The following is a 13968-nucleotide window of genomic DNA, read 5'->3' as shown; positions in this document are numbered from 1 at the left end:
GGGGCTTCTTCTCAGTGTCTCTGACATAGGGTTTCACTGTCCCGGGAAAGTCTCTGCTAACACCGTGCAGAGCGCTGTGCCCAATATACAGAAACGTCTTGCGGTATCTCCTACAGGGAAAGTGCCAGGAGGGAATTGCGGAGCTTGTTCTCAGTGTCTCTGAGAATTGCTCTGATTATCTGTGTGACCTCTTTGCTAAGACTCTCCAGAGAGCCGTCCTCAAAACAAACACACATCTTGACATATCTCCCACATTGATCGCAGTGTCTCCAGAAACGGCATTCAAGGAGCCAGGAGGTTTTCTCCCTACACTGTCCATTGAGTTGTCCTCAAAACCAATATACATCCTGCTATATCTCCCACATGGAAAGTGCCAGGAGGGAGAAGTGGGGATTATGTTTAGACTTTCTCGGAACTGCTTCAAATCAACTAGATATCTTTGTGCTGTAAATCTCCCAACAGCCAAACGCAAAAGCAGCAAACATCTCGCTGTATGTCCCACATCCAAAGTGCCAAGAGAGAGCTTGCTCTCCCTGTCTTTGAGTACTGTTTTCACTGTCCCGGTTACCTCTTTGCTAACATTCTCTTCAGAGCTGCAGTGAAACCAGGAACCACGTGGAGAAAGCACCCACACTGAAAGTGCCTGGAGGGAACATTGGGGCTTCTTCTCAGTGTCTCTGACATAGGGTTTCACTGTCCCGGGAAAGTCTCTGCTAACACCGTGCAGAGCGCTGTGCCCAATATACAGAAACGTCTTGCGGTATCTCCTACAGGGAAAGTGCCAGGAGGGAATTGCGGAGCTTGTTCTCAGTGTCTCTGAGAATTGCTCTGATTATCTGTGTGACCTCTTTGCTAAGACTCTCCAGAGAGCTGTCCTCAAAACAAACACACATCTTGACATATCTCCCACATTGATCGCAGTGTCTCCAGAAACGGCATTCAAGGAGCCAGGACCTTTTCTCCCTACACTGTCCATTGAGTTGTCCTCAAAACCAATATACATCCTGCTATATCTCCCACATGGAAAGTGCCAGGAGGGAGAAGTGGGGATTATGTTTAGACTTTCTCGGAACTGCTTCAAATCAACTAGATATCTTTGTGCTGTAAATCTCCCAACAGCCAAACGCAAAAGCAGCAAACATCTCGCTGTATGTCCCACATCCAAAGTGCCAAGAGAGAGCTTGCTCTCCCTGTCTTTGAGTACTGTTTTCACTGTCCCGGTTACCTCTTTGCTAACATTCTCTTCAGAGCTGCAGTGAAACCAGGAACCACGTGGAGAAAGCACCCACACTGAAAGTGCCTGGAGGGAACATTGGGGCTTCTTCTCAGTGTCTCTGACATAGGGTTTCACTGTCCCGGGAAAGTCTCTGCTAACACCGTGCAGAGCGCTGTGCCCAATATACAGAAACGTCTTGCGGTATCTCCTACAGGGAAAGTGCCAGGAGGGAATTGCGGAGCTTGTTCTCAGTGTCTCTGAGAATTGCTCTGATTATCTGTGTGACCTCTTTGCTAAGACTCTCCAGAGAGCCGTCCTCAAAACAAACACACATCTTGACATATCTCCCACATTGATCGCAGTGTCTCCAGAAACGGCATTCAAGGAGCCAGGAGGTTTTCTCCCTACACTGTCCATTGAGTTGTCCTCAAAACCAATATACATCCTGCTATATCTCCCACATGGAAAGTGCCAGGAGGGAGAAGTGGGGATTATGTTTAGACTTTCTCGGAACTGCTTCAAATCAACTAGATATCTTTGTGCTGTAAATCTCCCAACAGCCAAACGCAAAAGCAGCAAACATCTCGCTGTATGTCCCACATCCAAAGTGCCAAGAGAGAGCTTGCTCTCCCTGTCTTTGAGTACTGTTTTCACTGTCCCGGTTACCTCTTTGCTAACATTCTCTTCAGAGCTGCAGTGAAACCAGGAACCACGTGGAGAAAGCACCCACACTGAAAGTGCCTGGAGGGAACATTGGGGCTTCTTCTCAGTGTCTCTGACATAGGGTTTCACTGTCCCGGGAAAGTCTCTGCTAACACCGTGCAGAGCGCTGTGCCCAATATACAGAAACGTCTTGCGGTATCTCCTACAGGGAAAGTGCCAGGAGGGAATTGCGGAGCTTGTTCTCAGTGTCTCTGAGAATTGCTCTGATTATCTGTGTGACCTCTTTGCTAAGACTCTCCAGAGAGCCGTCCTCAAAACAAACACACATCTTGACATATCTCCCACATTGATCGCAGTGTCTCCAGAAACGGCATTCAAGGAGCCAGGACCTTTTCTCCCTACACTGTCCATTGAGTTGTCCTCAAAACCAATATACATCCTGCTATATCTCCCACATGGAAAGTGCCAGGAGGGAGAAGTGGGGATTATGTTTAGACTTTCTCGGAACTGCTTCAAATCAACTAGATATCTTTGTGCTGTAAATCTCCCAACAGCCAAACGCAAAAGCAGCAAATATCTCGCTGTATGTCCCACATCCAAAGTGCCAAGAGAGAGCTTGCTCTCCCTGTCTTTGAGTACTGTTTTCACTGTCCCGGTTACCTCTTTGCTAACATTCTCTTCAGAGCTGCAGTGAAACCAGGAACCACGTGGAGAAAGCACCCACACTGAAAGTGCCTGGAGGGAACATTGGGGCTTCTTCTCAGTGTCTCTGACATAGGGTTTCACTGTCCCGGGAAAGTCTCTGCTAACACCGTGCAGAGCGCTGTGCCCAATATACAGAAACGTCTTGCGGTATCTCCTACAGGGAAAGTGCCAGGAGGGAATTGCGGAGCTTGTTCTCAGTGTCTCTGAGAATTGCTCTGATTATCTGTGTGACCTCTTTGCTAAGACTCTCCAGAGAGCCGTCCTCAAAACCAACACACATCTTGACATATCTCCCACATTGATCGCAGTGTCTCCAGAAACGGCATTCAAGGAGCCAGGACCTTTTCTCCCTACACTGTCCATTGAGTTGTCCTCAAAACCAATATACATCCTGCTATATCTCCCACATGGAAAGTGCCAGGAGGGAGAAGTGGGGATTATGTTTAGACTTTCTCGGAACTGCTTCAAATCAACTAGATATCTTTGTGCTGTAAATCTCCCAACAGCCAAACGCAAAAGCAGCAAACATCTCGCTGTATGTCCCACATCCAAAGTGCCAAGAGAGAGCTTGCTCTCCCTGTCTTTGAGTACTGTTTTCACTGTCCCGGTTACCTCTTTGCTAACATTCTCTTCAGAGCTGCAGTGAAACCAGGAACCACGTGGAGAAAGCACCCACACTGAAAGTGCCTGGAGGGAACATTGGGGCTTCTTCTCAGTGTCTCTGACATAGGGTTTCACTGTCCCGGGAAAGTCTCTGCTAACACCGTGCAGAGCGCTGTGCCCAATATACAGAAACGTCTTGCGGTATCTCCTACAGGGAAAGTGCCAGGAGGGAATTGCGGAGCTTGTTCTCAGTGTCTCTGAGAATTGCTCTGATTATCTGTGTGACCTCTTTGCTAAGACTCTCCAGAGAGCCGTCCTCAAAACCAACACACATCTTGACATATCTCCCACATTGATCGCAGTGTCTCCAGAAACGGCATTCAAGGAGCCAGGACCTTTTCTCCCTACACTGTCCATTGAGTTGTCCTCAAAACCAATATACATCCTGCTATATCTCCCACATGGAAAGTGCCAGGAGGGAGAAGTGGGGATTATGTTTAGACTTTCTCGGAACTGCTTCAAATCAACTAGATATCTTTGTGCTGTAAATCTCCCAACAGCCAAACGCAAAAGCAGCAAACATCTCGCTGTATGTCCCACATCCAAAGTGCCAAGAGAGAGCTTGCTCTCCCTGTCTTTGAGTACTGTTTTCACTGTCCCGGTTACCTCTTTGCTAACATTCTCTTCAGAGCTGCAGTGAAACCAGGAACCACGTGGAGAAAGCACCCACACTGAAAGTGCCTGGAGGGAACATTGGGGCTTCTTCTCAGTGTCTCTGACATAGGGTTTCACTGTCCCGGGAAAGTCTCTGCTAACACGCTGCAGAGCGCTGTGCCCAATATACAGAAACGTCTTGCGGTATCTCCTACAGGGAAAGTGCCAGGAGGGAATTGCGGAGCTTGTTCTCAGTGTCTCTGAGAATTGCTCTGATTATCTGTGTGACCTCTTTGCTAAGACTCTCCAGAGAGCCGTCCTCAAAACAAACACACATCTTGACATATCTCCCACATTGATCGCAGTGTCTCCAGAAACGGCATTCAAGGAGCCAGGAGGTTTTCTCCCTACACTGTCCATTGAGTTGTCCTCAAAACCAATATACATCCTGCTATATCTCCCACATGGAAAGTGCCAGGAGGGAGAAGTGGGGATTATGTTTAGACTTTCTCGGAACTGCTTCAAATCAACTAGATATCTTTGTGCTGTAAATCTCCCAACAGCCAAACGCAAAAGCAACAAACATCTCGCTGTATGTCCCACATCCAAAGTGCCAAGAGAGAGCTTGCTCTCCCTGTCTTTGAGTACTGTTTTCACTGTCCCGGTTACCTCTTTGCTAACATTCTCTTCAGAGCTGCGGTGAAACCAGGAACCACGTGGAGAAAGCACCCACACTGAAAGTGCCTGGAGGGAACATTGGGGCTTCTTCTCAGTGTCTCTGCCATAGGGTTTCACTGTCCCGGGAAAGTCTCTGCTAACACGCTGCAGAGCGCTGTGCCCAATATACAGAAACGTCTTGCGGTATCTCCTACAGGGAAAGTGCCAGGAGGGAATTGCGGAGCTTGTTCTCAGTGTCTCTGAGAATTGCTCTGATTATCTGTGTGACCTCTTTGCTAAGACTCTCCAGAGAGCCGTCCTCAAAACAAACACACATCTTGACATATCTCCCACATTGATCGCAGTGTCTCCAGAAACGGCATTCAAGGAGCCAGGACCTTTTCTCCCTACACTGTCCATTGAGTTGTCCTCAAAACCAATATACATCCTGCTATATCTCCCACATGGAAAGTGCCAGGAGGGAGAAGTGGGGATTATGTTTAGACTTTCTCGGAACTGCTTCAAATCAACTAGATATCTTTGTGCTGTAAATCTCCCAACAGCCAAACGCAAAAGCAGCAAACATCTCGCTGTATGTCCCACATCCAAAGTGCCAAGAGAGAGCTTGCTCTCCCTGTCTTTGAGTACTGTTTTCACTGTCCCGGTTACCTCTTTGCTAACATTCTCTTCAGAGCTGCAGTGAAACCAGGAACCACGTGGAGAAAGCACCCACACTGAAAGTGCCTGGAGGGAACATTGGGGCTTCTTCTCAGTGTCTCTGCCATAGGGTTTCACTGTCCCGGGAAAGTCTCTGCTAACACCGTGCAGAGCGCTGTGCCCAATATACAGAAACGTCTTGCGGTATCTCCTACAGGGAAAGTGCCAGGAGGGAATTGCGGAGCTTGTTCTCAGTGTCTCTGAGAATTGCTCTGATTATCTGTGTGACCTCTTTGCTAAGACTCTCCAGAGAGCCGTCCTCAAAACAAACACACATCTTGACATATCTCCCACATTGATCGCAGTGTCTCCAGAAACGGCATTCAAGGAGCCAGGAGGTTTTCTCCCTACACTGTCCATTGAGTTGTCCTCAAAACCAATATACATCCTGCTATATCTCCCACATGGAAAGTGCCAGGAGGGAGAAGTGGGGATTATGTTTAGACTTTCTCGGAACTGCTTCAAATCAACTAGATATCTTTGTGCTGTAAATCTCCCAACAGCCAAACGCAAAAGCAGCAAACATCTCGCTGTATGTCCCACATCCAAAGTGCCAAGAGAGAGCTTGCTCTCCCTGTCTTTGAGTACTGTTTTCACTGTCCCGGTTACCTCTTTGCTAACATTCTCTTCAGAGCTGCAGTGAAACCAGGAACCACGTGGAGAAAGCACCCACACTGAAAGTGCCTGGAGGGAACATTGGGGCTTCTTCTCAGTGTCTCTGACATAGGGTTTCACTGTCCCGGGAAAGTCTCTGCTAACACCGTGCAGAGCGCTGTGCCCAATATACAGAAACGTCTTGCGGTATCTCCTACAGGGAAAGTGCCAGGAGGGAATTGCGGAGCTTGTTCTCAGTGTCTCTGAGAATTGCTCTGATTATCTGTGTGACCTCTTTGCTAAGACTCTCCAGAGAGCCGTCCTCAAAACAAACACACATCTTGACATATCTCCCACATTGATCGCAGTGTCTCCAGAAACGGCATTCAAGGAGCCAGGAGGTTTTCTCCCTACACTGTCCATTGAGTTGTCCTCAAAACCAATATACATCCTGCTATATCTCCCACATGGAAAGTGCCAGGAGGGAGAAGTGGGGATTATGTTTAGACTTTCTCGGAACTGCTTCAAATCAACTAGATATCTTTGTGCTGTAAATCTCCCAACAGCCAAACGCAAAAGCAGCAAACATCTCGCTGTATGTCCCACATCCAAAGTGCCAAGAGAGAGCTTGCTCTCCCTGTCTTTGAGTACTGTTTTCACTGTCCCGGTTACCTCTTTGCTAACATTCTCTTCAGAGCTGCAGTGAAACCAGGAACCACGTGGAGAAAGCACCCACACTGAAAGTGCCTGGAGGGAACATTGGGGCTTCTTCTCAGTGTCTCTGACATAGGGTTTCACTGTCCCGGGAAAGTCTCTGCTAACACCGTGCAGAGCGCTGTGCCCAATATACAGAAACGTCTTGCGGTATCTCCTACAGGGAAAGTGCCAGGAGGGAATTGCGGAGCTTGTTCTCAGTGTCTCTGAGAATTGCTCTGATTATCTGTGTGACCTCTTTGCTAAGACTCTCCAGAGAGCCGTCCTCAAAACAAACACACATCTTGACATATCTCCCACATTGATCGCAGTGTCTCCAGAAACGGCATTCAAGGAGCCAGGAGGTTTTCTCCCTACACTGTCCATTGAGTTGTCCTCAAAACCAATATACATCCTGCTATATCTCCCACATGGAAAGTGCCAGGAGGGAGAAGTGGGGATTATGTTTAGACTTTCTCGGAACTGCTTCAAATCAACTAGATATCTTTGTGCTGTAAATCTCCCAACAGCCAAACGCAAAAGCAGCAAACATCTCGCTGTATGTCCCACATCCAAAGTGCCAAGAGAGAGCTTGCTCTCCCTGTCTTTGAGTACTGTTTTCACTGTCCCGGTTACCTCTTTGCTAACATTCTCTTCAGAGCTGCAGTGAAACCAGGAACCACGTGGAGAAAGCACCCACACTGAAAGTGCCTGGAGGGAACATTGGGGCTTCTTCTCAGTGTCTCTGACATAGGGTTTCACTGTCCCGGGAAAGTCTCTGCTAACACCGTGCAGAGCGCTGTGCCCAATATACAGAAACGTCTTGCGGTATCTCCTACAGGGAAAGTGCCAGGAGGGAATTGCGGAGCTTGTTCTCAGTGTCTCTGAGAATTGCTCTGATTATCTGTGTGACCTCTTTGCTAAGACTCTCCAGAGAGCTGTCCTCAAAACAAACACACATCTTGACATATCTCCCACATTGATCGCAGTGTCTCCAGAAACGGCATTCAAGGAGCCAGGACCTTTTCTCCCTACACTGTCCATTGAGTTGTCCTCAAAACCAATATACATCCTGCTATATCTCCCACATGGAAAGTGCCAGGAGGGAGAAGTGGGGATTATGTTTAGACTTTCTCGGAACTGCTTCAAATCAACTAGATATCTTTGTGCTGTAAATCTCCCAACAGCCAAACGCAAAAGCAGCAAACATCTCGCTGTATGTCCCACATCCAAAGTGCCAAGAGAGAGCTTGCTCTCCCTGTCTTTGAGTACTGTTTTCACTGTCCCGGTTACCTCTTTGCTAACATTCTCTTCAGAGCTGCAGTGAAACCAGGAACCACGTGGAGAAAGCACCCACACTGAAAGTGCCTGGAGGGAACATTGGGGCTTCTTCTCAGTGTCTCTGACATAGGGTTTCACTGTCCCGGGAAAGTCTCTGCTAACACCGTGCAGAGCGCTGTGCCCAATATACAGAAACGTCTTGCGGTATCTCCTACAGGGAAAGTGCCAGGAGGGAATTGCGGAGCTTGTTCTCAGTGTCTCTGAGAATTGCTCTGATTATCTGTGTGACCTCTTTGCTAAGACTCTCCAGAGAGCCGTCCTCAAAACCAACACACATCTTGACATATCTCCCACATTGATCGCAGTGTCTCCAGAAACGGCATTCAAGGAGCCAGGAGGTTTTCTCCCTACACTGTCCATTGAGTTGTCCTCAAAACCAATATACATCCTGCTATATCTCCCACATGGAAAGTGCCAGGAGGGAGAAGTGGGGATTATGTTTAGACTTTCTCGGAACTGCTTCAAATCAACTAGATATCTTTGTGCTGTAAATCTCCCAACAGCCAAACGCAAAAGCAGCAAACATCTCGCTGTATGTCCCACATCCAAAGTGCCAAGAGAGAGCTTGCTCTCCCTGTCTTTGAGTACTGTTTTCACTGTCCCGGTTACCTCTTTGCTAACATTCTCTTCAGAGCTGCAGTGAAACCAGGAACCACGTGGAGAAAGCAGCCACACTGAAAGTGCCTGGAGGGAACATTGGGGCTTCTTCTCAGTGTCTCTGCCATAGGGTTTCACTGTCCCGGGAAAGTCTCTGCTAACACCGTGCAGAGCGCTGTGCCCAATATACAGAAACGTCTTGCGGTATCTCCTACAGGGAAAGTGCCAGGAGGGAATTGCGGAGCTTGTTCTCAGTGTCTCTGAGAATTGCTCTGATTATCTGTGTGACCTCTTTGCTAAGACTCTCCAGAGAGCCGTCCTCAAAACAAACACACATCTTGACATATCTCCCACATTGATCGCAGTGTCTCCAGAAACGGCATTCAAGGAGCCAGGAGGTTTTCTCCCTACACTGTCCATTGAGTTGTCCTCAAAACCAATATACATCCTGCTATATCTCCCACATGGAAAGTGCCAGGAGGGAGAAGTGGGGATTATGTTTAGACTTTCTCGGAACTGCTTCAAATCAACTAGATATCTTTGTGCTGTAAATCTCCCAACAGCCAAACGCAAAAGCAGCAAACATCTCGCTGTATGTCCCACATCCAAAGTGCCAAGAGAGAGCTTGCTCTCCCTGTCTTTGAGTACTGTTTTCACTGTCCCGGTTACCTCTTTGCTAACATTCTCTTCAGAGCTGCAGTGAAACCAGGAACCACGTGGAGAAAGCACCCACACTGAAAGTGCCTGGAGGGAACATTGGGGCTTCTTCTCAGTGTCTCTGCCATAGGGTTTCACTGTCCCGGGAAAGTCTCTGCTAACACCGTGCAGAGCGCTGTGCCCAATATACAGAAACGTCTTGCGGTATCTCCTACAGGGAAAGTGCCAGGAGGGAATTGCGGAGCTTGTTCTCAGTGTCTCTGAGAATTGCTCTGATTATCTGTGTGACCTCTTTGCTAAGACTCTCCAGAGAGCCGTCCTCAAAACAAACACACATCTTGACATATCTCCCACATTGATCGCAGTGTCTCCAGAAACGGCATTCAAGGAGCCAGGACCTTTTCTCCCTACACTGTCCATTGAGTTGTCCTCAAAACCAATATACATCCTGCTATATCTCCCACATGGAAAGTGCCAGGAGGGAGAAGTGGGGATTATGTTTAGACTTTCTCGGAACTGCTTCAAATCAACTAGATATCTTTGTGCTGTAAATCTCCCAACAGCCAAACGCAAAAGCAGCAAACATCTCGCTGTATGTCCCACATCCAAAGTGCCAAGAGAGAGCTTGCTCTCCCTGTCTTTGAGTACTGTTTTCACTGTCCCGGTTACCTCTTTGCTAACATTCTCTTCAGAGCTGCAGTGAAACCAGGAACCACGTGGAGAAAGCACCCACACTGAAAGTGCCTGGAGGGAACATTGGGGCTTCTTCTCAGTGTCTCTGCCATAGGGTTTCACTGTCCCGGGAAAGTCTCTGCTAACACCGTGCAGAGCGCTGTGCCCAATATACAGAAACGTCTTGCGGTATCTCCTACAGGGAAAGTGCCAGGAGGGAATTGCGGAGCTTGTTCTCAGTGTCTCTGAGAATTGCTCTGATTATCTGTGTGACCTCTTTGCTAAGACTCTCCAGAGAGCCGTCCTCAAAACAAACACACATCTTGACATATCTCCCACATTGATCGCAGTGTCTCCAGAAACGGCATTCAAGGAGCCAGGACCTTTTCTCCCTACACTGTCCATTGAGTTGTCCTCAAAACCAATATACATCCTGCTATATCTCCCACATGGAAAGTGCCAGGAGGGAGAAGTGGGGATTATGTTTAGACTTTCTCGGAACTGCTTCAAATCAACTAGATATCTTTGTGCTGTAAATCTCCCAACAGCCAAACGCAAAAGCAGCAAACATCTCGCTGTATGTCCCACATCCAAAGTGCCAAGAGAGAGCTTGCTCTCCCTGTCTTTGAGTACTGTTTTCACTGTCCCGGTTACCTCTTTGCTAACATTCTCTTCAGAGCTGCAGTGAAACCAGGAACCACGTGGAGAAAGCACCCACACTGAAAGTGCCTGGAGGGAACATTGGGGCTTCTTCTCAGTGTCTCTGACATAGGGTTTCACTGTCCCGGGAAAGTCTCTGCTAACACCGTGCAGAGCGCTGTGCCCAATATACAGAAACGTCTTGCGGTATCTCCTACAGGGAAAGTGCCAGGAGGGAATTGCGGAGCTTGTTCTCAGTGTCTCTGAGAATTGCTCTGATTATCTGTGTGACCTCTTTGCTAAGACTCTCCAGAGAGCCGTCCTCAAAACCAACACACATCTTGACATATCTCCCACATTGATCGCAGTGTCTCCAGAAACGGCATTCAAGGAGCCAGGAGGTTTTCTCCCTACACTGTCCGTTGAGTTGTCCTCAAAACCAATATACATCCTGCTATATCTCCCACATGGAAAGTGCCAGGAGGGAGAAGTGGGGATTATGTTTAGACTTTCTCGGAACTGCTTCAAATCAACTAGATATCTTTGTGCTGTAAATCTCCCAACAGCCAAACGCAAAAGCAGCAAACATCTCGCTGTATGTCCCACATCCAAAGTGCCAAGAGAGAGCTTGCTCTCCCTGTCTTTGAGTACTGTTTTCACTGTCCCGGTTACCTCTTTGCTAACATTCTCTTCAGAGCTGCAGTGAAACCAGGAACCACGTGGAGAAAGCACCCACACTGAAAGTGCCTGGAGGGAACATTGGGGCTTCTTCTCAGTGTCTCTGCCATAGGGTTTCACTGTCCCGGGAAAGTCTCTGCTAACACCGTGCAGAGCGCTGTGCCCAATATACAGAAACGTCTTGCGGTATCTCCTACAGGGAAAGTGCCAGGAGGGAATTGCGGAGCTTGTTCTCAGTGTCTCTGAGAATTGCTCTGATTATCTGTGTGACCTCTTTGCTAAGACTCTCCAGAGAGCCGTCCTCAAAACAAACACACATCTTGACATATCTCCCACATTGATCGCAGTGTCTCCAGAAACGGCATTCAAGGAGCCAGGAGGTTTTCTCCCTACACTGTCCATTGAGTTGTCCTCAAAACCAATATACATCCTGCTATATCTCCCACATGGAAAGTGCCAGGAGGGAGAAGTGGGGATTATGTTTAGACTTTCTCGGAACTGCTTCAAATCAACTAGATATCTTTGTGCTGTAAATCTCCCAACAGCCAAATGCAAAAGCAGCAAACATCTCGCTGTATGTCCCACATCCAAAGTGCCAAGAGAGAGCTTGCTCTCCCTGTCTTTGAGTACTGTTTTCACTGTCCCGGTTACCTCTTTGCTAACATTCTCTTCAGAGCTGCAGTGAAACCAGGAACCACGTGGAGAAAGCACCCACACTGAAAGTGCCTGGAGGGAACATTGGGGCTTCTTCTCAGTGTCTCTGCCATAGGGTTTCACTGTGCCGGGAAAGTCTCTGCTAACACCGTGCAGAGCGCTGTGCCCAATATACAGAAACGTCTTGCGGTATCTCCTACAGGGAAAGTGCCAGGAGGGAATTGCGGAGCTTGTTCTCAGTGTCTCTGAGAATTGCTCTGATTATCTGTGTGACCTCTTTGCTAAGACTCTCCAGAGAGCCGTCCTCAAAACAAACACACATCTTGACATATGTCCCACATTGATCGCAGTGTCTCCAGAAACGGCATTCAAGGAGCCAGGAGGTTTTCTCCCTACACTGTCCATTGAGTTGTCCTCAAAACCAATATACATCCTGCTATATCTCCCACATGGAAAGTGCCAGGAGGGAGAAGTGGGGATTATGTTTAGACTTTCTCGGAACTGCTTCAAATCAACTAGATATCTTTGTGCTGTAAATCTCCCAACAGCCAAACGCAAAAGCAGCAAACATCTCGCTGTATGTCCCACATCCAAAGTGCCAAGAGAGAGCTTGCTCTCCCTGTCTTTGAGTACTGTTTTCACTGTCCCGGTTACCTCTTTGCTAACATTCTCTTCAGAGCTGCAGTGAAACCAGGAACCACGTGGAGAAAGCACCCACACTGAAAGTGCCTGGAGGGAACATTGGGGCTTCTTCTCAGTGTCTCTGCCATAGGGTTTCACTGTCCCGGGAAAGTCTCTGCTAACACCGTGCAGAGCGCTGTGCCCAATATACAGAAACGTCTTGCGGTATCTCCTACAGGGAAAGTGCCAGGAGGGAATTGCGGAGCTTGTTCTCAGTGTCTCTGAGAATTGCTCTGATTATCTGTGTGACCTCTTTGCTAAGACTCTCCAGAGAGCCGTCCTCAAAACAAACACACATCTTGACATATCTCCCACATTGATCGCAGTGTCTCCAGAAACGGCATTCAAGGAGCCAGGACCTTTTCTCCCTACACTGTCCATTGAGTTGTCCTCAAAACCAATATACATCCTGCTATATCTCCCACATGGAAAGTGCCAGGAGGGAGAAGTGGGGATTATGTTTAGACTTTCTCGGAACTGCTTCAAATCAACTAGATATCTTTGTGCTGTAAATCTCCCAACAGCCAAACGCAAAAGCAGCAAACATCTCGCTGTATGTCCCACATCCAAAGTGCCAAGAGAGAGCTTGCTCTCCCTGTCTTTGAGTACTGTTTTCACTGTCCCGGTTACCTCTTTGCTAACATTCTCTTCAGAGCTGCAGTGAAACCAGGAACCACGTGGAGAAAGCACCCACACTGAAAGTGCCTGGAGGGAACATTGGGGCTTCTTCTCAGTGTCTCTGACATAGGGTTTCACTGTCCCGGGAAAGTCTCTGCTAACACCGTGCAGAGCGCTGTGCCCAATATACAGAAACGTCTTGCGGTATCTCCTACAGGGAAAGTGCCAGGAGGGAATTGCGGAGCTTGTTCTCAGTGTCTCTGAGAATTGCTCTGATTATCTGTGTGACCTCTTTGCTAAGACTCTCCAGAGAGCCGTCCTCAAAACCAACACACATCTTGACATATCTCCCACATTGATCGCAGTGTCTCCAGAAACGGCATTCAAGGAGCCAGGACCTTTTCTCCCTACACTGTCCATTGAGTTGTCCTCAAAACCAATATACATCCTGCTATATCTCCCACATGGAAAGTGCCAGGAGGGAGAAGTGGGGATTATGTTTAGACTTTCTCGGAACTGCTTCAAATCAACTAGATATCTTTGTGCTGTAAATCTCCCAACAGCCAAACGCAAAAGCAGCAAACATCTCGCTGTATGTCCCACATCCAAAGTGCCAAGAGAGAGCTTGCTCTCCCTGTCTTTGAGTACTGTTTTCACTGTCCCGGTTACCTCTTTGCTAACATTCTCTTCAGAGCTGCAGTGAAACCAGGAACCACGTGGAGAAAGCACCCACACTGAAAGTGCCTGGAGGGAACATTGGGGCTTCTTCTCAGTGTCTCTGCCATAGGGTTTCACTGTCCCGGGAAAGTCTCTGCTAACACCGTGCAGAGCGCTGTGCCCAATATACAGAAACGTCTTGCGGTATCTCCTACAGGGAAAGTGCCAGGAGGGAATTGCGGAGCTTGTTCTCAGTGTCTCTGAGAATTGCT

Source organism: Larus michahellis, unplaced genomic scaffold (assembly GCF_964199755.1).
Source record: "Larus michahellis unplaced genomic scaffold, bLarMic1.1 SCAFFOLD_170, whole genome shotgun sequence".
Classification (NCBI taxonomy): domain Eukaryota; kingdom Metazoa; phylum Chordata; class Aves; order Charadriiformes; family Laridae; genus Larus; species Larus michahellis.
Note: the sequence above shows the minus strand (reverse complement) of the source record.